Below are 25,345 nucleotides of genomic sequence, written 5' to 3' on the forward strand. Positions count from 1 at the left end.
TGAGCGAGTGCTGCTGCAGCTGCTCTCGGCTTCGTCCATACTAATTCATTCATTCATTCATTCAATGCTCGCCGGTTCCGCGGTTCCACATTGTTTGTTGTGAGGAGTCTGATATATTTAGTATATTTATATTTTAGTGCGACAGCCAGGGGTGACAGGCGCGTACGCGTCACAGGCATTTTGAAGCCTGTTTACGGTGTGTTTTAACTGGGTTTTCGGCTGAAAGGCAAATGAAATCTGGCACACTTTTGAACGCCGTTATAATACAGTGCTGAGAATGAACGCACTTTTGAACGCCGTTATACAGCGCTGAGAATGAACGCGTTCTCAATTACGTTCATCTAGCGGAAATACAGTACGTTCAGTTCACGTTCGCCCAAAATATGAACGCGTTCATGAACGATCGTTCATTGAACGCGTTCAGGTACATCACTGCCGAGGGGACACTACACCGGAATTACATAAGCAGAGAAAAAGTGCTATTTTGAGGGAACTCACCTCCTCTGGGGTCCCCCAGGAAGATTTTTTTAAATGATGAAGTTAAAAGCATCAATCTTGTGCACTTTGAGAGCAACATCAAGAGATATGGATACATCTCTCAACACCCATATGTCAACAAAAATCAAAGAATCCGAATCAGAAACGGGTTTATTATTTAAAAACACTTTATTTTCCAATTAAATCATAAACTATGTCAAATTATTAGAAGTTGTTAGTAATCAGATTAAACAGAAAAAAGGGATGGAAGGAGGAAATAATAATTCCTCATCTCTTGCTGTTTGCCGTTGAAATTATCTCTTTGGCTGGCCAAACATGCTGGATGGAAAGCAGTGATGTCTCACTTGCCTTGGCCCTGTATCTGCAGTCCCTACATCAGTCATGTTACCCATTGACTCGTGTCTGTTCTGGTGTTCCTGTTCATTATTGTCTCCATTGTCGTTCTTGTCTGTTGTATCTCCTTCTTGTGTGTCCCTTTCTCCTGTTCTCCTTTCTTCATCCTCCACTCTGTTTGGCTCATCTGTGATGACTGTGGGTAAACACAAACAAGTATGTAAGTCAATCAGTTTCCAGCTCTGTCAAATAAATGAATTTCAAGATACACACATGTGTCTTCATTAAAATGAGTTTCACCACACAGTCACAAAATGTAATACTAACCAATTGAAAATAGTTAAATGTACATGTCTTGTAGATATCACTGTTAGAGTAGTTATCTGCCAATAGGACAGAATCATTCCTATACAAATGCAGTTTGAGTAATTCACTTAATATATTCACATCACACTTTAATATAGTCATTTTCACTTAATACTCTAATATAGTCATCTTTCTGCATTCAACACTAAGGAAAGCTGTACAATTTGACATGATAATGAGGAAAAAAGGCCTCCGACAATGCAGATCATTTTTTGATCATATCAATTTTAAGATGGGGGTCAAGGCTTAATATTTGGGAGCATAGCGTCCCTTGCCCCCTTTCAGGAGCCCCACTGGATTAGCTTTGATTGAAGTATTTGTATAAAAAGCTTGTTGGCTGACTGTCCATCTCATAATGTTCACATAGAAACTAGCTGTCAATAGGAAATATCAATCAGAAGAATTATAATTGAATGCAAAAATCTGTCACAAAAAGAGGTTGCACATTTAAATGCAGGTGTTGTTATGGCAACGTCAGTGGCCAGACAGCCACATTTACTGCTGCAAATACGTTCAAACATGCTGTCGACACGTAAAGCAGTGGCAACTATGCCACCATTTCAGCTGACTCTTTCTCAGAAATACTGTCACATAACATCCAGGAATCATATATTTCAGTGCTAGGTTGATGCTAAGCTAAGCTAACTATGAAACACTTTAACTGACAGGACTCCGGATCAACTGTGTACTGTAAGGTAGCTTCTAGCTTCATGTCGAACAGTAAGTCAACCTTTCCCAGAGAGCTTTCTTTGAAATCACCAGGTAACGCTAAAAAATACAACATTTATATTGTATGACAAAGTGTGTATATAATATATCTGGCTAGCTAAAGCTACTTGCTAACGGTTTAGCTTACCCCCGCGATTCAAAGTAACGTCAACGTAGCTATAATTTATGCTTTGCTTACATGTTCGCATAACTTGTAAGTTTACTGACATTTACATACCTTGTTCACCTGGCTCAGGTAGTGGCTCTGGGGTTGTTGTTTGAGCCACCACTTGAGAGTTGCCATCTTTTTTATTAAAAAAATGTCTAATGTCCATCTTCAGAAACTCCGCGTCCGCGGCTGAAAGTGTAAACACTGTCACAGAGGAGAGGTACGTACCTGTCAGCCAATAAAACACGTTTATTTCCATGCAACTCTCTGATTGGTCTGGTGGTTGCCTCTGTTGCATTCACTGAACACGGGAAATTACAATCCTACCATCTTCTAGGTAAAGTACGGTTAATGTATTATATTATTGAGGGAGAATTTGTCCGGGGCTAAAGAAAAAACATCCGGGGCTAAAGCCCCGGATGCCTACCCCAGGCGACGCCCATGCTTCCCTCCACAAAAAAGCAACGAGATTTCTCCATAGGATTTTAGAAAATAGCTCAAAATAAGATCTGTGGGAAACGTAGCTGTTAGATAAATGTACGTTTTGTTCAGCCGGATAATATCCACATGTCTACCCTACTTTTATCATTTTCGAATCAAAAATCTATTGATTAGATTAGATTTATGATAGACTTTTGAAACTACAAGAACATAAGGAGGACTTTTACAAAAAAGTAAGAGATTTTTGTCCAGAAGGATAGGCAAAAGGACTTCATCTTCAAGTCAAGGTAAGACTGCAATTTTATTGAAAATGGGATCTTACTAAGAGAGAACAATTCAATATTTAAATGATAAAATTACATTTTTTGGGTATCCTTCTGTTGAACTGTCTGTTTAAAAGTAATTGAAGCATCAGACAAAAAAAGCTTTTGAAAATAATATTATATTTTGATTTAATATATTTGTAAACCTGAAGAGTCAGTGCCAGTGCCTCACCAGCCATGAACCTCTCTGCAGAAGCTTATATATAGACATCTGAGTTTGTTGTGCCCCACCACTTTTGTACATATAGAAACGCCACTGTGTCTCTGAGCCGCAGGGTATGGAACGCCCTTTGCGCCACAATTCGTGCGTTTATTCGCGCGGATTAACGGGGAGGTCCGTTTATTCGCGCGAAACTACGCGCGAATAAACGGGGAGGTCCGTTTTATAAACGGGGAGGTCCGTTTGAGTTCAAAGTCTCAGTAACCAATCAGTGAAGAGCAAAACCAGACCAAAGCAATCTGTAGATGAAAAGTTCCTGACATTGTGAGGCTGGAAATTGTACATTATTCCAGCTTCAGGGGACTATGTATTAATTTGGCTTTCAATATAATAAATATATCAATCAATATAACCTGCCTTCATTGTCTTTTAAAATAAAATCGCCGTACCTTATTTTACTGAAGTGAAGGGTATTTGTCTCCTTAAATCACCTTTTAAATGTACTTCTTATAACATGGCATGGTGTAACCGGGTGTAACATATCAAAATGTTCAGTCTCTGGTCTTGCTAGAAATGCAATGTCACTCACCTTCGAGCACTGTCTTATGAGATACTTAGCTTAGAAATCAGATTTTTGGAAAACTTAAAAACTTGTGAAAACACAGATGTACTCATGTCATCCATTTTTTTTTGTGTTTCAGATTTGGTTTACCAACGTTTTTGGTTCACAAAAGTAGTGAAATATATGAATTACACTATAGGCCTATATACATGTGTTGTTCATGTCTATAATGAAAATGTGTAAATTAGAATTTGGAGTAAAATAGTTCTATCACTCTACTTTCACCACAGAAAAGTTACATCAGGACTGATTCATGACTTCATATTCCATACTGAGGTTCATGTAATGTGTACAAATACAAATTGAGCATTACAACTTATTTTTTTCACCCAACTATTTATGTTAACATAATAAACTGTAAAATCTCAATATTTACAATACAGGGTTCATACACTTTTTCACCAATGATTTTAAATGACTCTTTCATGTGGCTAGCATGCGCTGCCTCGCCCATATTCTAAATATCGAATATGTTACAACAGAGTTTGCATTTAGTACGTCTTGGGTCAATGTCTTTTGATAACCACAATTGGTACTTATTCTTTAGAAGCCATACATTGTTGAAACTGCACTTCCCTGGCATCTTTATATCAAATAGTAGCTCCTGTAGACTAGAGGGCGTGATTGTAAACATCTCTCACCAGCGAAATACTGCCACAGTTGCCATTTTACGTTTCATTATACGATACAGTATTTATTATCATTATAGTATTACTATTTCGGCGATTAGATAACATAAATTATATTTGATGCAACTTTATTTATATTTCCATGACTTTTCCAAAACATTGGGGAAAATATTGCATTCCATGACTTTTCCAGGTTTTTAATGACTGTACGAATCCTGACAATATCAGAACTTTCTCAACCAATATTCATTATAAATGTAAAGACAGGGGGAGCAGTGCCATGGTCTTTGTCTGTCTTCCAAGACAGTGGGTCTGGCTGCTGTGTAGGTGATGGTGCATGTGCTGCTGGTGGCTGTGTCGGAGGGAGGGAGGTGTGCTAGGCGAGACTTCTTTGCTGGCTGGGTTGATCGTGATGGCTGTGGTGGAGGCCTTTGTGCTGTGGTGGAGGCCTTTGTACCGAGGTGTATCTTAATCTTGTGGCAGGCACAGATGGAGGTGGAGGCTGCTGTAGTGATGCTGGTCCTCTGTTCCTTGGTGGTGATGGCTGTGGTGAAGGCCCTTGAGCCACGGTAGATCTTGACCTGGGTGCAGGCACAGATGGAGGTTCTTGCTGCTAGGCGCAGGCAGCTGTGAAATGGGAAAGACATATAGGACAATAATTACTAAGTTCATTAAAATATAAAGTTCAAGTGGAATGTTTCTCCCCTCTCTCTCTCTCTCTATTTAACTATGTTACACCCACACAATGAAAGTACACTATTACTGTAATATTTACCTATCATCAAATGGATCCTTGTTGTTGTTGCTGTATTCTCCAGGTTCTGATGCTCCACCTCCACTGCTGCTAGTGCTACAAGTCCGCTGTGCAGAGCTGCATATTGCATTCCATGACTTTTCCAGGTTTTTAATGACCGTACGAACCCTGACAATATCAGAACCTTCTCAACCAACTATTCATTATAAATGTAAAGACAGGGTCTTTGTCTGTCTTCCAAGACAGTGGGTCTGGCTGCTGTGTAGGTAGGGGGTGATGGTGCATGGCAGGGCTCGAGCATAAGGACGTCCCGTCGTAGAAAAATAGTGTCGGGGAGGATACAAAATAATTTTGGGACGAGTTAAAATAAAAATACCCTGCTAACTCTACTACAAACGGCGATGAAAATGAAACAGACTGCACGTTTTGTGTAGCACAGTTATTAAACCTCCTTGTCAACATAAACACCATGATAAACACACACGCACAAAACATTCAGAAACCCTCGAAATACACACATGTAGCTACAGCTGGCTGTGCCCGCAAATGTGCGGGTCTAGCTATGTTCTGTTCGCGGGTTGAGTGATGTACAATGGCATCCCGTGGAGGAATTCTGAAATGTTTTACCGTTACATCACAAAAACGCACAGCAGAACCAGACCCTGGAGCGCCGGCCTCTTTATTTACTTACTCCTCTTCATCCCCTATGGGTGATAAGGCTGAGACGAGAACCCTCCTCCATCGTATTTAGTCCTTAGCAATATGCTGCCTCTCCCCATGTAGGGATGGGTACCGAGCCCCGGTGTTAAACGGGCCCCGGGCCAGAATTATTAAAGACAGTGGTAACGTGAAGCTACGACGTAATCTGACTTTTTATCGGTACTGGAGACATTTAAAAAATATATGTCATATGTATTATTGCTACATCCACATTATATCGCAGTTTTAGTTTCACCAACTCCGTTTCTAATATGCAATAAGACTACAACATGCGTCTATGATGTATTTTCGAGCTTTCCAATCCAGACGAGATCTCTGTCCCGTCTGTGTGCGAGGGGGCGGGGCCGTTCGTAAAGGTCTCCTGACTGTGTTACAGACTCTCATCCTGGTTAGTGGTTACTCTGGGTTCTGTCTTCAGGACAGTGTTGATTTTTTTTGTTAATTGGATGAGTAATTTTCTCATTTGTGTGTTTGTTTAAATATATTTGGCCTTTGTTTATGTGATTGAACGATTTACTCAAATAAAAAGGTTGATGAATTATCATCTAATGATTTGTATGATGTTTTATTTATGTTAAAGGTCACTTTGAATGATTTTAACTCATGAAAATGTAGAAACACTAACATTTTAAATTCGGGACGGCTTATATTGTATTTCGGGACGGTTCCGGGAGGATGGGGAAAAAAGTTAGTCGAGAGCCCTGGTGCATGGGCTGCTGGTGGCTGTGTCGGCGGGAGGGAGGTGTACTAGGCGAGACTTCTTTGCTGGCTGGGTTGATCGTGATGGCTGTGGTGGAGGCCTTTGTACCGAGGTGGCCCTTGAGCCACGGTAGATCTTGACCTGGGTGCAGGCACAGGTGGAGGTTCTTGCTGCTAGGACCAGGCAGCTGTGAAATCGGAAAAAAATATAGGACAATATTTACTACTAAGTTCATTCAAATATAAAGTTCAAGTGGAATGTTTCTCAAGCACAAATAACAATGCACAACTCAAAATAAAATGGGGAGCAGGGCTCGCAATTAACGATGTCCCGATGCCCATAAAAATTCCTACTGGGACACAAATCTATTTTGTCTGGGACTATTTCGGGACAGTGAAAAAAAAATTAAAAGTAAACTTCAAAATGGGTGTTATTTGCAAAGTCATTGGGCTGTCAAATCATAGAATGCATTCTACGTCATCCACTCTGCTGCTGACTGCTGCTAGACTCGCGCCAATGCAACGCTCACGACAGTTAAAAACAGAAGAAAGAAATGCTGAGGTGGTTGAATAAACAGCCCCCTGTAGCAAGCCCCAATTCTGCCGACTCCCGAAACGAAAACATCCCAAGTCCTGGTCATGATGCACCGTCTTCCATTGTGGTAAATTAGTTGTCTTAAGTGCCAATGTTAGTGCTAACTAATGCTAGCAACTGAAGTGTGCCTTACAATGCATACAAACGTCCTAAAATGCGGTGTCATGTTCTTTTGAAGTTTGTGAAAATGATGTGAAATACAGTTGATCAGAATAAGAGGTGTAGCCTATCATTTTTGTATTTTCTTTGTCAGCCAGTCAGTGACCAGGCTAGAATCTTTAGCTGCAAAAACGTAAGGCATTTAGCTAATCATTTAGCTTTTCATCTTTTTTTAGTGTTTTACTTTTTTTTGGTCAAGAACGTCAGTCAGGTTGGGTGACGATTAGAAAGGGGGTCGCAAGGTAATTTTAGTTTGTCAATCAACTCTGGTATGACAATAATGTGTCATGTTAGAGAGAGTAATGTTCCAGTTGTGTTTGTGCCTAGGGGGGGGGGGGGGTGAGTGAGTGAGAGCAAGATGATTGACATTCATGAATGAAGATAGAAGATCAATTTATATTCCTATAGTACTACTGACGACTTGTGAGGATAACTTGTAACTAGAACTGAAAACAGATACATTTATTAAACTGTATTATGGAACTTCTGTTTTTTTATTATCATTCATACCACTTTTATTGCCAGATAGAGGGTTCCGATCATAAAACACAGAGACCATACAGCCATACCATATTGAATTGAAAAATACAAATCAGAATTCTTCAATGTTGACATGACGATGATAAATTAGTGTGGATATTGAGAAACAATAGAAAAACATGTCTTAAATCAACTCTCTTCCCTTCTACTCTAGGAGAGGCAACAGATCAGACTAATATTCATATGTTTAAAAGAATAAGTATTTTAAACTTACATGGTGGACCAGAGTCTATGGTGTGATGATTAAGTGACAAAAATTATATGTATTCTGCATAATTGGGGGGGCAACGATACAAATTTAAATTTGGGACACTGCTGGTTATATCCGGGACAATACAAAGTAGAATTCGGGACAGTTGTGGGACACTGAGGAAAAAAGTAAATGTTGAGCCCTGGTGGGGAGGTGGGACAGGAGTCTCTCTCTCTCTTACAAACTATTTAACTAAACCCACACAATGAAAGTACACTATTACTGTAATATTTACATTTACCTATCTGCAAATGGATCCTTGTTGTTGTTGCTGCTGTATTCTCCAGGTTCTGATGCTCCATCGCCACTGCTGCTAGTGCTACAAGTCCGCTGTGCAGAGCTGGTAATCAGATAATAAGCCTGTTGAACAGGAGAAAAGAATGAAGCAGAGGGAAAGTTGCTGCCGTCTGTGTGGTTGTCCTAGCCAGAATTTATTAAACACATTAATAAATACACTTACAAATTATATCCGTTTTCTCTTTTTATGTATCTCTGCGTTGTGTTGTGTGGTCGAATGAATATGACTTCCTTCTTGCCAACCAGCTTTATTATCTGTGCAAACAGAATATAAGGAAATGGCTTCACCAGCGTTCTACCTCAATACTTCTCCTCAGTGAGGCCTGAAGCTAATTGAGAATGTAAAAATACATTTAGCCAATCAAAATAACTATGTCTGACATATTTCGTTTTCTATTAAAAAATGGACATAAATCCACATGCCATATTATGACTTTCATGAGGGATTAAAGCCGTTTTCATTTACAGTATATAATACAGTGATAACAGATAACACACACAACCCGACTGTACTCACTTTAACATGGCTGTTGTACAGGCACAATATTAGCATAGCATTAGCGCTTTAGCTTTTAAATAATATGAACAATTATGACCTCAGACCAACATTTCACATATTTATACAAACAGAATAAACTTGAAATGTAAGCCAGACTAGTGCACGGGACTCATACACATAGTAGAGCTACATTATCCAGGGAGCCTGTGTTAAAGAAGCTAGCGGACGCTATTATCCATTAGCCACACGCTAGTGGCGTAGCTCACAGAATGACATTAAAGTTAACTACACATAAAACAGTTTCAAAGACACTTCTTAGATCGAAATATGACATAATCTGTGTACACACTACTAACCTGTTGAACAGGAGAAATGAATGAAGCAGAGGGAAAGTTGCTGCCATGTGTCTGTCGTCTGTGGTCTTCTTCTTCTTCTCTCTTGCGGCTTTCACACCAGCGCTTTTCAGTTTCTAGCTCCGAGCGGGAGCTTTTCTGGTTCAGCTCCAGTTTCCCTTTTCAGCTCCCGCTCTGTGCACACCGCCCACTGGCGCCCCAGAGCTGCCCTTGCTGCGTCATGACGTCACCGTTTACATCGCTGATTTGCCCCCCAACGGCAGCTCACAACAACAACTGCGTCGGGTCGATGATCGTGTTGCTTTTAATCACACGAAGCCAGAATAAATTGAATAACGACTTCTCCAACCTTATACTTTTCTCCAGAGTGCCGTGGTTCATTGTTTATTAATGTGTTTCTGCAGCATTTACCGACCGCTGCAGTGCTGCTCTTCCACAGGAGTTTATTCTCCCGTTAGCTCCCGGTTAGCTCACACTGCAGCGGCCGCTCTAAAGTATTCACTGTCCGACTCACACAAGCAGCTGATGCATATCCCCAGTTCCCTTTAGCCTAAGTGAATGTGTGTCAGTCTGAATTGACACTGTTTGGTATCACAACGCTGTTATGAAAGTTTCTCTGGTATAAAACGGGTGATGTTGGCATAGCAACCGAAGCTAAACTGACTACTTGCATCCGATAGCTGCAATAATACAAAACAACACGTCTGCCTCTCTCCACAATGATCGATAACAGCGAACGGATGGTCAAAGTAAGGCACAAATAAACAGAACCACACGAAGCCTGGTTAGTGCTGCCTGACTTTATAAAGTGTGTTTATAGGCACTACTGCTTGTAGGCAGGCATAACAGTCGACCCATGGGAGGTGGGTTTAGTTTCCTGCACGCCTCGACGTAAGAGAGACGTAAGCGACGTCGCCTCTTAGCTCCAAAGCTCTTGCCTCTGGACCGACAATTTTTTGGAGCTGGAAATGAAGCGGATTCCGGAGCTAAGAGCCGGCGCAGCTCCGGTGTGAACTGGAAAACCCAGCGCTTTTCAGGCTCTAGCTCCGAGCCGGAGCTGAAAAGGCGCTGGTGTGAAAGGGGCATCAGACCATTCCGTTTCTCTAACGCTAAACCGGAAGTGAGGCTAAGAACGGCGAATTTAAAGATAACAATACCATTAGGACTCCTAGTGGTGACTTTATGAACTGCAAACAAATTATAACATTATAAAATGCCTTTAAGGCAGCACACTGTTTGAAGCGCTGCACATTATATAAACTAACGCTACACACGGCAACGACATTAACTGCAAACAGTCGTGACTTGTGTGAAGTGTAACATTAAACAATATATTAACATATTAAATACAACATTTATGACACCACTCGTTCCACTCAGTAACCCTCTTTGTTCTAAGACATGTGATAGTCTATACACTATCATCTTCTCCATCCATTTACACAAGTGTGATGTTACTGGGTAATGATCACTTCCTATGGGACAGGCACTTTTTACATACCATTCACACGATTTAACTAAACTATCCGTCACAAGTATGAGGTCCAAACATGATTGTGTCCCCCTATTCAGGTCTATTCTTGTTTTTTGTCCATCATTAAGGCAAAAACAATGCCCTGTGAAAAAGTATCTCTTTAGCCCTTTCCAAAGTCCTTTAAAAACTCATGCAGCAGTTGCATCTCAAAAGGCCTTAAGGGAAGGTTTTGTTACATTTTAAGGCGTAACCTTTGACATTTAGTTGGACCAGAGGCATCAATCTGCATGTACTTTCCGAGCCGGATCCAACAAGACCAAGCTCAAAGCCGTCGGACATTCCTTTGCACCGTCGAGGGTACTGTCGACATGCACATTTGACCTCTGACCTCGATTTTGACCTTGTCGAAGGTCGCAGGGTCCCCACATTTTGCACGCGGGTTCCACACAAGTTAAGCAACACACTCTCAAAGTCTCGGAGTGCCACACACCTTTTTTCAATTTTGTTCATGTTCTACTCCTCCCCCACCACAAGCCTGTCAGACCCTTAGCTTATGAGAGGATTTTGTGATACAGTTTGACATTTAATTGAATAAACATGGCCTCGAGGGTCAGAACCGACCATGGGGACGAAAACAACTCTGTCTGCCTATTGATGAGCATCTTCAGAGGCTCTCACAGAGGCAGTGCTCTCCGTGGAAGAAGCACCCACAACCAGAGAATAGAACGGCTCTGGGGTGACCTGTGGCGAGGTGTGAGCAATGTCTATTACGACCTCTTCAACTTCCTGGAGAGTGAAGGCATAATAGAGACAATGAAATGCACATGTGGGCCCTGCATTATGTCTATCTCCCGCGCATAAACCATGACCTACGGGGTTTTTGGAGCAGTGGAACAATCATGGGTTGAGGACCGAAAGACACCAGAGTCCCATACAACTTTTTGTCCAAGGTTGCCTGGAACGGCAGGGCCAGACCACTTCTGCCATGCAGAGCCTCTTTGGTGGAGGACAAGGATATGGTCAGGAGGAGCCAGACAGAGAGGGTAGAGCTGATGCAGGAGAGGATGCTCAGGAGGAGCCAGAGAGAGAGAGTAGAGCTGATGCAGAGTAGAGGATGCTCAGGAGGAGCCAGACAGAGAGAGAGAGAGAGGGTAGAGCTGATGCAGGAGATGTTGCTCAGGAGGAGCCAGAGAGAGAGAGTAGAGCTGATGCAGAGTAGATGATGCTCAGGAGGAGCCAGAGACAGAGAGGGTAGAGCTGATGCAGGAGAGGATGCTCAGGAGGAGCCAGAGAGAGAGGGTTGAGCTGATGCAGGAGAGGATGCTCAGGAGGAGCCAGAGAGAGAGAGAGAGAGTAGAGCTGATGCAGGAGAGGATGCTCTGGAGGAGCCAAAGAGAGAGGGTTGAGCTGATGCAGAGTAGAGGATGCTCTGGAGGAGCCAGAGAGAGAGGGTAGAGCTGATGCAGGAGAGGATGCTCAGGAGGAGCCAGAGAGAGAGGGTTGAGCTGATGCAGGAGAGGATGCTCAGGAGGAGCCAGAGAGAGAGAGAGAGAGAGAGTAGAGCTGATGCAGGAGAGGATGCTCTGGAGGAGCCAGAGAGAGAGGGTTGAGCTGATGCAGAGTAGAGGATGCTCTGGAGGAGCCAGAGAGAGAGGGTAGAGCTGATGCAGGAGAGGATGCTCAGGAGGAGCCAGAGAGAGAGGGTAGAGCTGATGCAGGAGAGGATGCTCAGGAGGAGCCAGAGAGAGAGGGTGGAGCTGATGCAGGAGAGGATGCTCAGGAGGAGTCAGAGAGGGTCACCGTACCTTGAAACCAGCACCTGCTCAGCGATGAGGACATGGAGCAACTCACCGCAGGTTGGACCTCTTGCTGGTCGTAGAGGAGATCTTGGACGTCATCCAGAATATACTGTCATTCATGGCAACATTGAATGTTGTCTGATTTCGTCACGGACACATGTTTCCCAGCGGCTCCCCGCAGGCTGTTCTTTGGCCTTTGAACTCACACTAATTGCCTTTTTTAAAACTACTACTTTGCACATTTTTCTAGTGTGCCGTGTATATATGTGTGTACCTATGTTTTTATGTTGTAGTATTCGAGTGAATTCTCCTTAAATAAATTACTTTGTTTAAACAATGGTCTCTGTCATTGATGTTGTGGAGTTATAGCCCCGCTTGTGGCAACCACTCCTTGCTTCACATGACAATGATTGATTTGTATATATCGAATTGCTATTTTTGCCATTATTGTATTGTTATTAGTGCTTTTGCAGGGAATTATTATTATTATTATTACTTTAAATCTCATAGATATTAACACTATTAATACATATGGCTGAAATAATCATCATCATTAATTGTTTTGTGATATTATGTCCCTCTTGTTTTCATATATATTAGGGCTGTCAAACGATTACAATTTTTAATCAGATTAATCACCGCTTAAAAATTAATTAATCATGATTAATCACCATTCGAACTATGTCCAAAATATGCCATTTATTTATTTATTGTTGTGGGAATGGAAAGATAAATGAAAGAAGGCGGATATATCCATTTAACATACAGTATCTATGTTTATTGTAACATTGTTCTGTGTGACAGCCCACACACCTATCAATCATCAAACCGTGGGGTCTTATTTCATTACGTGTTGATTTCTATCAACACGTAATGTTGTATCGATGTATATATAGATGTACTTCAGCAAACATATTCTCCGTCGGGACTTCCTGCAACAACATCACGCCGTTATCTTGATTCTGATTGGCCAGAAGACATTATCAAAGATGTTCTATTGAGAAGACGATCACTACGTGACAAAAGTTTTCACAACCGTTTCTAGTCTTCGGTATTTCCAGACAAGTGGCTGCTGAAATCAATCTTACTAACTGCTGTCTGTGCAATTTACTCCGCGAGTTGGTGGACTTTATTTTGCTTACTTTAACATCATTTTTCATGGTGGGGGCTAAGCCATTTCTTGGTATGGCTGTAGCCTATCTCAGCGCTGGAGAGAGGGTTACTGAGTGGAACGAGTGGTGTCATAAATGTTGTATTTAATATGTTAATATATTGTTTAATGTTACACTTCACACAAGTCACGACTGTTTGCAGTTAATGTCGTTGCCGTGTGTAGCGTTAGTTTATATAATGTGCAGCGCTTCAAACAGTGTGCTGCCTTAAAGGCATTTTATAATGTTATAATTTGTTTGCAGTTCATAAAGTCACCACTAGGAGTCCTAATGGTATTGTTATCTTTAAATTCGCCGTTCTTAGCCTCACTTCCGGTTTAGCGTTAAAGAAACCATAGACATATAAAGAGTAGACGCCGCATTGGCTGCTGGGGCGCAAGAAATACGGCCGCCATCTTGGACCGGTCATCCTACAGACATTCTACCCAGAGACAGCAGAGGTTTCAAGATGCCAGAGCACTGTGCAGCATATTGCTGTGCAAATCGGCGGACGATTGCAAACAGGGGTCGGGGGATTACTTTTCACAAGTAAGATTCAACATTATAATTGGTTGTATTTTGTAAATAGAATATTATTGTACTGTATTGATGTCCGCCAGCGAAATCATAGCCAGCAAACATTATGTTCATGGCCAACTGAGACTTTATAAATCGCTGCTGTAACAAGTGAATGTCCCCGTTGTGGGATGAATACAGTAAAATCTAATCTAATCTATCTAGGAAGAAGAAGGAAGAAAATAAGCTTGACCTCCTTCTTAAAATGTTTTTGTGTTGACTCTCTCAAATCTCCCGTTTTTATTTTGAAGGTTTCCCAAAGACAAAGATATGAGAAAGAAGTGGGAAGTTGCTTTGAGGAGGGAAGGGTTCACTGCAAGCGAGTCATCCGTGATTTGCAGTGAGCATTGTAAGCAGGACGAGTTTGACAGGACAGATTGTCCGACTCAGAGATGGTGTTATTCCCTCCATCTTCAGCTTCCCGGTTCACCTCCAAAGAGTAGGTGTATCATCATACGGTTATTAGCATTCATAAATATAAATATTCTATTATCAATAACAGGGCAGGGTGAAATACCTGTGTGTGTGTGTGTGTGTGTGTGTGTGTGTGTGTGTGTGTGTGTGTGTGTGTGTGTGTGTGTGTGTGTTTCAAGTATTCTGCTTTTTCATTTTAGCCGGAAAAGGGCAGGACTACGTCTACTTCCAGAAAAGCTGAAGAGAGCCTGTCTGTGGCCCCTCAGGACGACCAGAAGCTTCAACCTCACACTCACAACCTCAGCCTAATGATGTGAGTATTTCTATTTTCAACATCATTCATAATGGTCCTAGACAAAGTAAATTCTCTCTTGTTTGCTGCCACTCATTAAACACACTCACAAATAAACCCATACACACACAATTGAAGACATGTTGAACGTGCATTCCTGGCACACACACACACACACACACACACACACACACACACACACACACACACACACACACACACACACACACACACACACACACACACACACACACACACACACACACACACACACACACACACACACACACACACGCATGATGCTGGCAGTGGCTTTGACAGGTGATGACTATAAGAAAGAATGTGGGCCATACTCTAGTTGTGTCAAAGTGATGTGTGTGAAGTGAAACATCACTCAAACCATGTTCATCCCTCTTTCTACTGGGATCATAGCTATGTCTCGCCTGCTTCTCCGACTGCTCTTAAGGCCAGACTCAATGAAGCTTTAGCAAGAGTGGAGAGTCTCGAGCGAGAGAGGAAGAATGCCATGGCTAGAGAAAAGAGGGCAGAGACCACAGTGAGGAGTCTTTCGGGGGATTTGAGGGAAAAGAACCTCATTAATGAAGAACTCAAAGAGGCTTGATTTCTACTCAGGGAAGATGAAAGTAGCACTTTGAAATTCATGTACATCTTACTCTTACACTCTTTATTAAACTCCTTTGTTATTATATGAAGGGGACTTATTAATTTTTTCTCATACAATTTCAGATCTTCAAATAGACTTGAAGGCAAAGCAGGGCCATGAGTACTCCAAGGACCACAGAGAATGTGCCCTCACACTCCATCTACATGGTCCAAAGGCATACAAATACCTCAGAGAGACTACAACAAAAAGGTAGTCTTAATGTTGTTCAATTTCATTTTTGGAAATTACGGTTGCAAGTACGTTAAATAGCTACTTCTCAATTTGTTTACAGGTGGCTGTGTTCGGTGGATGGCAAGCCTGGCCTGAACAAGATGATGCTGGATATGCTGGAGAGAAGATGCCAGGACGACCAGGCTAAATATGGATGTGTTTCACTCATGTTGGATGACATGGCCATCAGAAAACATGTGCAATATAATCCACATAACCAGTCAATGTCTGCTTTTGTAGACATGGGTGATGGAAACAATGAGACCGATGCTGCTACTGTGTTCATGGTGGTTGGCCTACTAGGACATTGGAAGGCTCCCATTGCATATTACCTGACGAAGTCTTTGTCACCTGAAACACAAAGGGTCCTAATCTAAATCTAAAATCTAATCTAATCTATCTAGAAAGAAGAAGGAAGAAAATAAGCTTGACCTCCTTCTTAAAATGTTTTTGTGTTGACTCTCAAATCTCCCGTTTTTATTTTGAAGGTTTCCCAAAGACAAAGATATGAGAAAGAGGTTCTCAGTCATGCTTTGGAGGAGCCGCATGCACGGGGCATTCGGTTGTCATGAGCAACTTTGTGTAAATATGGTTTGGGCGGGGTGGTGTCATGTTCTTGTGTTTAACTTGAACATTTACATTTTTTATATAGATGTAGAAGTACATTTTCATTTTTTATGACATAGATATTCATTTTTACTGATATATAACTTCTGTCTATGTATAATGTTTTATTGTTTCTTCATTTTTCAACTTATTAAAATAGCTGAGTATAGGCCTACACAATATGCTTCTCTATCATATATAGACCATTAGTGTTTTTTTATGTGTGTGTGTGTATATATTATATATCGTGTGTCTTTTGCAAAATACCTATCATACATAACATAGGCTATCAAATACCAGAATATTCTATTGCTGTTAAGCCTACTATGAATATTAAAATACGCCGAATCATGTGTCCGGTATCATGCCTACATATATGACGTTTGCAGAAACCCCCCCCCGTGAAAATCAGTTTTGTATTCAGCGAGTTATGATTGATAAAATGCGCTGACACTTCATTGCGCCTGCCAGACAGATTACACTGAGTGGAGCGGGTGACCGGTCCAAGATGGCAGCCCCACGGCTCGTCAGCGCCAATAGGCAGCAGCGGTCGATGCGGCGTCTACTCTTTATATGTCTATGCTGACACCGGCTCTCGCCCGCGAACGAGACGTTTTTTGAGGAGGGATCTAGATCGGCATGAAGGCACATTGTGCAATGTGCAATGTGGACATTATCCCGCTTATTACACATGGCCACATTCTCAACAAAGTAACGACATGACTCCCAATAATAATTGAAATGCTTTTATGGATTTAGAAAAAGATTTTATTGATTTAAAAAATAGTTTTTTGTATTGATTTAAATTGACATGCATCCGCTAAGAAAAGTAGTCCGTTGTTACCGTTTGAACTAACGTAACAACGGCAGGAACTGCTTCTATAGTGTTTTTGAGGAGCTTTTTGATTACAGATTTGAAAACATCGTTGCTTGCTTTAAAAGTAGCACCATTCATTATGTCAAACCTTGAAAGATATCCCTGCCCTAATGCCAAAAGTAACTGGCAACTATGTCGCCGTAGCTATGATGCCTATGTCTGGACCGCTGCGTAAAAAGGAGGGTTTCTGACCCATTACTTCTCTTCCTACTTTTTGTCCCCCTCTTCTCCCCGCTGCAGCCTAGCAGTTGATCTCAAAGCACGCTCCCCTCTCCTGCAGGGAGAAAAACTATATTTATATACTTTATATAGGTTGATACAGTAGCCCCTTTTTTTAAATAGTTTTTATAGGCGTTGCCATCTGTTTTGTGTAGCGTGGTTCTACAAGCAAGTCAATGCATTAATTGGGTGGTATCAGAGAGTTACACGGGTCTGTAAATGCAATGAAAACAATTGGCCACAGCAAATAATTTATATTAAACATGTCATTTTTACTTTTGAATACTTTAGTACAAAGGATGTCTTGAATAATGTAAGTGATATATGGGTACACATATAAATCATTAGTCAAAACAGCGCTACATTTGATTTAATTAAAAGGTATAATATGTGGTAAACTGAAGAGCCCTTTGGGAGCCGAAAGAGCCGGCTCTTCTTGGTGAGCCAAATGATCCGGCTCAGCAAGAAGAGCCTGAATTCCCATCACTAGAACAATGACTTCTTCTGCAAGGATTTATAAAAGCAGCTGGATAAAAAAAGTTAGGAAACGCCCCTATAGGAAACGCCCCTATAGGAAACGCCTCCTTGCTGCGGTCTGCAGACAGACCCATCTCCTTAATTCTTTACTTGATTGACAGAAAAAGCGACCTATCGCTTTCCAGTCTGTTAACCCAGAATGCAAAGCGATAGAACATCAGTCAAGTGCCGGGTCGTGATGGGAATTCCGGCTCTTCTTGGTGAGCCGGATCATTTGGCTCGGCTCACCAAGAAGAGCCGGCTCTTTCAGCTCCCAAAGGGCTCTTCAGTTTACCACATATTATACCTTTTATAATTAAATCAAATGCCATGCCTCATTTCGCTCCATTTGCTCTTTCCAGCGCTGTTTTTGCAGGGGCTGATTCTGTGAGCTGCAGCTGACCACGCCCCTCTGCAGGAGAGGGGAGCGTGCTCTGAGATCAGCTGCTAGGCTGCAGCAATTGTGCTACTTTGTGCACATTGTGCAAGCAACGATGTTTTCAAATCTGTAATCAAAAAGCTCCTCAAAAACGCTGCCTTTGTTACGTTAGTTCAAACAGTAACAACGGACTACTTTTCTTAGCGGATGCATGTCAATTTAAATCAATACATAAAACTATTTTTTAAATCAATAAAATCATTTTCTAAATCCATAAAAACATTTCAATTAATATTGGGAGTCATGTCGTTACTTTGTTGAGAATGTGGCCATGTGTAATAAGCGGGATAATGTGCACATTGCAGATTGCATAATGTGCCTTCATGCCGATCTAGATCCCTCCGCAAAAACAAAACAAAAAAACGGCTCGTTCGCGGGCGAGAGCCGGCTCTTTGAGAGAGAGAGAGAGAGAGAGAGAGAGAGAGAGAGAGAGAGAGAGAGAGAGAGAGAGAGAGAGAGAGAGAGAGAGAGAGAGAGCCTATATTGGACCTATGTATATATCATCATAACTTTGAGAGACTGTTCATAGGACCCATTTGAGTCTGGTGTCTAAGTTGACTGTTCTACTCGTTTATTGTATTCCTTGTACTTATATTTGTGTTTTATGTTTAAGATTTCAGGACATGGAGAGTGGTTTCTTAGCCTGCTTGTTATGTGTTTCTTAACAGAGAGAGAGAGAAATAGAGAGAGGTTAACATGCCATTTTAGTTTTATGTATTCATGTATTTGTTTCTGTTCAAGAACCCAAATAGCGTTGTTGTAGTTATCCCATGTATACATAACACGTGTTATTCAGCTCCTTGCAATTTGGGATTTTATTTTTGGTTGGTAGACCTCGGTGAGCTGGTCATTTCAAAAGTAGCCCACCGGCCCAAAAAGTGTGGGCACCCCTGGTGTAAACCTTTCTGACACTTTATTGGAAAACCACCCTCTTGTTCTTGGTAAAAATATCTTCCCTCATTTCAAATGACCCTTTCCACAAATGTTCAAACACGCTGTTTTTAAATGTCGCTTTATTTCTGTGGGAATTCGCAGTGGTTTGTAATAAAAGAGAAAAGCCTGGAGTTTGAAAATCATGTTACATAATGTGGGAAGCTGGTTTTTCTTCTTTAGTTCACATGCTTTCCTGAATGTGAAACTCTGACCTCTGCCGGATCACAGCTGCAATGCATCCCTCACATTTCATTCAAGCTTTTTATCGCCTGCTGCAAGAAGTCTGGGATTCTACATCATTCTGCGTCGCTTTTTAGTGTTTTTACTTGTTTTTGTATCAACTTCATACCTTAGACCAGGGGTCTTCAACTAAAATTCAACGAGGTCCAGTTAGAGAAAATGTCCCCAAAGGTCCGGAACATCAACATGTCTAAGTTGCTTCATGAATTAGTGTGATATATATTGAAGTGACCTGTAGCTTTATCAACGTCTGCATGTAATCAACAACTGACTGCCAATCAAAGAAAGAAAGTACAATTCAAAAACAACAATATTTATTGTCAATTAACATTAAATACGGTGGATATGTGTAATGTTTAAATATTGAAGTTAAATGCATCAATGTGGTGCACTTTGAGAGCAACATGAAGAGACCTATGGATACATCTCTCAACACCCATATGAAACAGAACTGTAGCATATTTTCCTTTTTGGATATTTTACAAATCACTCCCCTTTTAAACTCTATTCTTGTTATTTTTAACAATTTTTTTGTTGCTGTCATATAGTATTTTATACCTGTTTTTCATTTAGTCTCATTAATAACTATAATGATCATATCAAGGTGTGCCTTAACCTCACTGAGCTGAGGTTATTTGAGCCTCTCAGGAGAGAGCTCTCTTCCACCTGTAGAAAAGCTCTTTAAATTCGTTAGCATAGCTAGCTAACCAGATGCTAATAACAACAGATCGCCACTGTGCTTACAACTAAAGACACAGCCACGCAAACACTGCGGCATGTGTACGGCTCCTTATGGGTATTGCAATATTTTAAGGGCTGGAGCGGCGTTCCGGTGCTCAGCACTCCTTTCAGACGAGACATATACCACGTGAAGACACGTTACGCTCGTGTTGTGTTCATGAACCTGTCCTTGGCCAGGAAAAACAGGTACTCGCTTGTTTAATTATTTTTGCGGTCTAGATTTCTTCTTCTTTTTTGAAGTGAGAAGTTGTCCGTCTGTCGGACGGACTCCCTCCCCCCCACCCCCAAAACGAAAACTCTTCGGTTCTCCACGAATTACACAAGTCACCCAAATCAGCGTTAAAAACGCGGGAGGCGCCGAAAAATCCCCTATTAATGTATTGATTATAGCTCCGGGTCCGTATAGGTCGGCGTCTGGGTCCGGATCCGGACCGCGGTCCGCCTGTTGCCGACCCCTGCCTTAGACCTTCCATTTTCAGATGAAGCACATCAAAGCAATGATTCAATGACAGTATGATTTATTAGCAGCCGATAAAGTACGTAAAAAGACGTTACTATATTTAATAGAAAGACAAATCCAGTGGCTATGAGTTAACTAAGGAAGCCCTGAAAGGCCAAAAAGAAAAACAATATTTTGGTAATTAATTGTCGTAGTTGTTTCTCTCTTGTGTTTATGACTTAAAAACGAATGGAAACTGGGTTAGTAAATCCTTGAAAATTAAGAAATGGAAAGCACATTGCTGTCTTTTCTTTATCACAATCAATGTCTAAGTGTTGTTGCTGTGATCGTCTCAAATTGTGTGTGAAGCAAGTTATGCAAGTTTTACTCATTCGAAAAGAGGTGGGAAGAAGTTTACACTTATTTAATCCCACCCCTTCTCCCAAAAACTAAATTATTAACATATATATATTTATTTTTCTTTCTTTTTTTAAAACAAACAAAACAAAAACATAAAACAACAAATAAAACCACAGATAAATAAACAAACAAATAAACTAACAAATACATAACAGAGGTAAATTATATTCAATGAAAGATAAAATATTAAACCAAATAAATAAATAAACTGCAAACACCCAGTTATACTTACTTTATATTTTGTTTTTGTTAATTTGTAAATTCAACATGTATATTTTCTACTTTCTTGTTTATTTCTAGTCTTTTTAATTGTTATTGTACAATGCCATGTCTTTATGCTGCTGCAATACAAACATTTACCAAATTGGGATCAATAAAGTACTTCTTATCGTATCTTATCTTATCATAGGACTTAATAACAGAAGTGTTTAGGCCACTAGATGTCCCTGTTGTACAAGAGAAGGACACATCAAAAGAAAGGAACGCTATTCAAGAAGACATTATTGGACAATAGGAGTGTCCCTTTCTGTTTTAACTAAAGCTCTCCTTGTAGTCTTTACAATACTAGCTGGTTGTGAATGCCACATTAAATTCGTTATCCTCCAGAATATTTATGAATCTCACAACTGGGGCCTATACTACGAAGCTGGTTCAACCTAACCTGGATATGTTTGAGTTAGCCGGTTGGCCTAATCCAAAACATACGCGCTCTCGCTAAACTGTACTACGACGCTGGTTATCAAGTGGATCGCTCAAGCCAGCCGTGTCCTATCTAGTTAGGTGCGCGTTCACATGAGAGGGGTGGTATCTGGAGCATTCGACCAATCACAAACATGGAGAAGCGCACTGACAGCGCAGCGTCATACTTCCTGAATGAAAAGTCAACTTTAATATTAGACATATGAAGAAGTTAAACTTTAAACATCCATGACTTAAACACTTGATCCAGGATCAAAGCCACAGAGCTGCAGCTGCAAGGTGAACACAGCTGGGAACAGAACACGTGTTTGAATGCGTACATTAACAGGTTTATGATATCACTGCCCGTCTAAAACACGATCTGACTTTAATTACATTTGTCTCGAGTGTTTCGTCAACTTATGTGTTGCTTAAAATAATACTTCTGCATACAGCAGGTGACACTGTGAGTGTTGCACGGCCAGATACGGCTCAGCTGACTCAGATAAGGAGATATATGATACATTATGAAGTGATGTGCCGCGGACTGTACTTAATGTACTCTGATCCGGTTACTTATCTTGTGGCCGATATTTAAGTAAGCTTTCTTAACGCTAATGTTATAATAGTCAGATTGCTTTGAAGATGGAGGTGATATTCTATTGATGTTCACGTTCACACAGTCGGTGATTTTTGCCGGCCGTCTTTCCTGCGACAGCAGTTTTGCTGTATTTCCTTTCTCCTGTAATATGACTTGATCGCTTTAAACTCCGCACACTGAGCTCTGATTGGTCAGCAGGCGGTGCTTTCACTGAGTTGAGCTCTTAGCCTGCAACCTAACCTGGTCCCGACCAGGTTAGCTGCTTAGCATATATTACCATGGAGATCTAGCCTGCTAAAAAGAGAACCAGCTTCATAGGACCGGAAAGCCGGAGTTTTCCCTGAATTTAGCCGGCTACGCAAAAATCCTGCTTCGTAGTATACCCCCCTGGAGAAAGAAAACCCGTCTTAAATGTGCATCTAAAGATCTTTGGATTCTAGATAAAGTAGATACAACATGTGAATCAGGGCCACAGATGTGTTTGATGCGCATACTGTCAGGCCTTTACAAGATAGTTTCAAACAATAAAAACATTTCTTGAAAGCTTGTTTTTCTTTCTCAGACATCCTTTGTATTGCAATAAAGGTAATCTCGTGGAGTGGAGATCCCCGCCAGGTGCGACAAACACCGCCGTGATGCTCGTCTGAAAGAATACAAACCACTTTTGTTTACCTTGACATGCAAACAGGAACAGTGGACGGAAACAAAGCACAGTTCCTTCCTCACAGAGAAGTAGGTGTTGATCACTATCAGCCTGTTAGGAGAAGGAAGAAGTCTGCGGTAAAAACATTGTGAGGTCTGAGATTTACACGTTTTGTTTTAGGACATAAAATGCGTCAGTAAATCCCCACTGCTGAACGTGAAGCTTCGATGTGTCACACGAACAGTGTTTACATGTAATGCTGTGGTTAGGGTATTAGAAACAGAGGTGGGAGAAGTACTCAGATCTAGTACTGGAGTAAAAGTAGAAGTACTCAGATCTAGTACTGGAGTAAAAGTAGAAGTACTCAGATCTAGTACTGGAGTAAAAGTAGAAGTACTCAGATCTAGTACTGGAGTAAAAGTAGAAGTACTCAGATCTAGTACTTGAGTAAAAGAAGAAGTACTCAGATCTAGTACTTGAGTAAAAGTAGAAGTACTCAGATCTAGTACTGGAGTAAAAGTAGAAGTACTCAGATATTGTACTTGAGTAAAAGAAGAAGTACTCAGATATTGTTCTTGAGTAAAAGTAGAAGTTCTCAGATCTTGTTCTTGAGTAAAAGTAGAAGTACTCAGCTCTTGTACTTGAGTCAAAGTAGAAGTACTCAGATCTTGTTCTTGAGTAAAAGTAGAAGTACTCATATCTTGTTCTTGAGTAAAAGTAGAAGTACTCAGCTCTTGTACTTGAGTAAAAGTAGAAGTATTCAGATCTTGTACTTGAGTAAAAGTAGAAGTACTCAGATCTTGTACTTGAGTAAAAGTAGAAGTACTCAGATCATGTACTTTAGTAAGTTAGAATACATGTGATGCTGTGGTTAGGGTATTAGAAACAGAGGTGGGAGAAGTACTCAGATCTTAATTGAGTAAAAGAAGAAGTACTCAAATCTTGTTCTTGAATAAAAGTAGAAGTACTCAGATATTGTACTTGAGTAAAAGTAGAAGTACTCAGATCATGTACTTGAGTAAAAGTAGAAGTACTCAGGTCTTGTACTTGAGTACAAGTAGAAGTATTCAGATCTTGTACTTGAGTAAAAGTACTCAGATATTGTACTTGAGTAAAAGTAGAAGTACTCAGATATTGTACTTGAGTAAAAGTAGAAGTACTCAGATCTTGTACTTGAGTAAAAGTAGAAGTACTCAGATCTTGTACTTGAGTAAAAGTAGAAGTACTCAGATCTTGTACTTCAGTAAAAGTAGAAGTACTCAGATCTTGTTCTTGAGTAAAAGTTGAAGTACTCAGGTCTTGTACTTGAGTAAGTTAGAATACATGTAATGCTGTGGTTAGGGTATTAGAAACAGAGGTGGGAGAAGTACTCAGATCTTAATTGAGTAAAAGAAGAAGTACTCAAATCTTGTACTTGAGTAAAAGTACTCAGATATTGTACTTGAGTAAAAGTAGAAGTACTCAGATCATGTACTTGAGTAAAAGTAGAAGTACTCAGGTCTTGTACTTGAGTAAAAGTAGAAGTATTCAGATCTTGTACTTGAGTAAAAGTACTCAGATATTGTACTTGAGTAAAAGTAGAAGTACTCAGATATTGTACTTGAGTAAAAGTAGAAGTACTCAGATCTTGTTCTTGAGTAAAAGTAGAAGTACTCAGATCTTGTACTTGAGTAAAAGTAGAAGTACTCAGATCTTGTACTTGAGTAAAAGTAGAAGTACTCAGATCTTGTACTTCAGTAAAAGTAGAAGTACCAGATCTTGTTCTTGAGTAAAAGTAGAAGTACTCAGATCTTGTACTTGAGTAAAAGTAGAAGTACTCAGATCTTGTACTTGAGTAAAAGTAGAAGTACTCAGATCTTGTACTTCAGTAAAAGTAGAAGTACTCAGATCTTGTTCTTGAGTAAAAGTAGAAGTACTCAGATCTTGTTCTTGAGTAAAAGTTGAAGTACTCAGGTCTTGTACTTGAGTAAGTTAGAATACATGTAATGCTGTGGTTAGGGTATTAGAAACAGAGGTGGGAGAAGTACTCAGATCTTAATTGAGTAAAAGAAGAAGTACTCAAATCTTGTACTTGAGTAAAAGTACTCAGATATTGTACTTGAGTAAAAGTAGAAGTACTCAGATATTGTACTTGAGTAAAAGTAGAAGTACTCAGGTCTTGTACTTGAGTAAAAGTAGAAGTATTCAGATCTTGTACTTGAGTAAAAGTACTCAGATATTGTACTTGAGTAAAAGTAGAAGTACTCAGATATTGTACTTGAGTAAAAGTAGAAGTAC

The 25,345-nt window shown here is 40.5% G+C and overlaps 1 long non-coding RNA gene across 1 annotated transcript; it reads left to right on the forward strand.

The window, feature by feature from the left end:
* The first annotated feature begins 13,901 nt into the window (after nucleotides 1-13,901).
* On the forward strand, nucleotides 13,902-14,835 carry LOC139433670 (uncharacterized). The gene is made up of 3 exons (XR_011643057.1): nucleotides 13,902-14,088; nucleotides 14,367-14,554; nucleotides 14,730-14,835. It is a non-coding gene; the product is annotated as an uncharacterized lncRNA (long non-coding RNA).
* The last annotated feature ends 10,510 nt before the right edge of the window (nucleotides 14,836-25,345 follow it).

Source organism: Pseudochaenichthys georgianus, unplaced genomic scaffold (genome assembly GCF_902827115.2).
Source record: "Pseudochaenichthys georgianus unplaced genomic scaffold, fPseGeo1.2 scaffold_910_arrow_ctg1, whole genome shotgun sequence".
Taxonomy (NCBI): Eukaryota; Metazoa; Chordata; class Actinopteri; order Perciformes; family Channichthyidae; genus Pseudochaenichthys; species Pseudochaenichthys georgianus.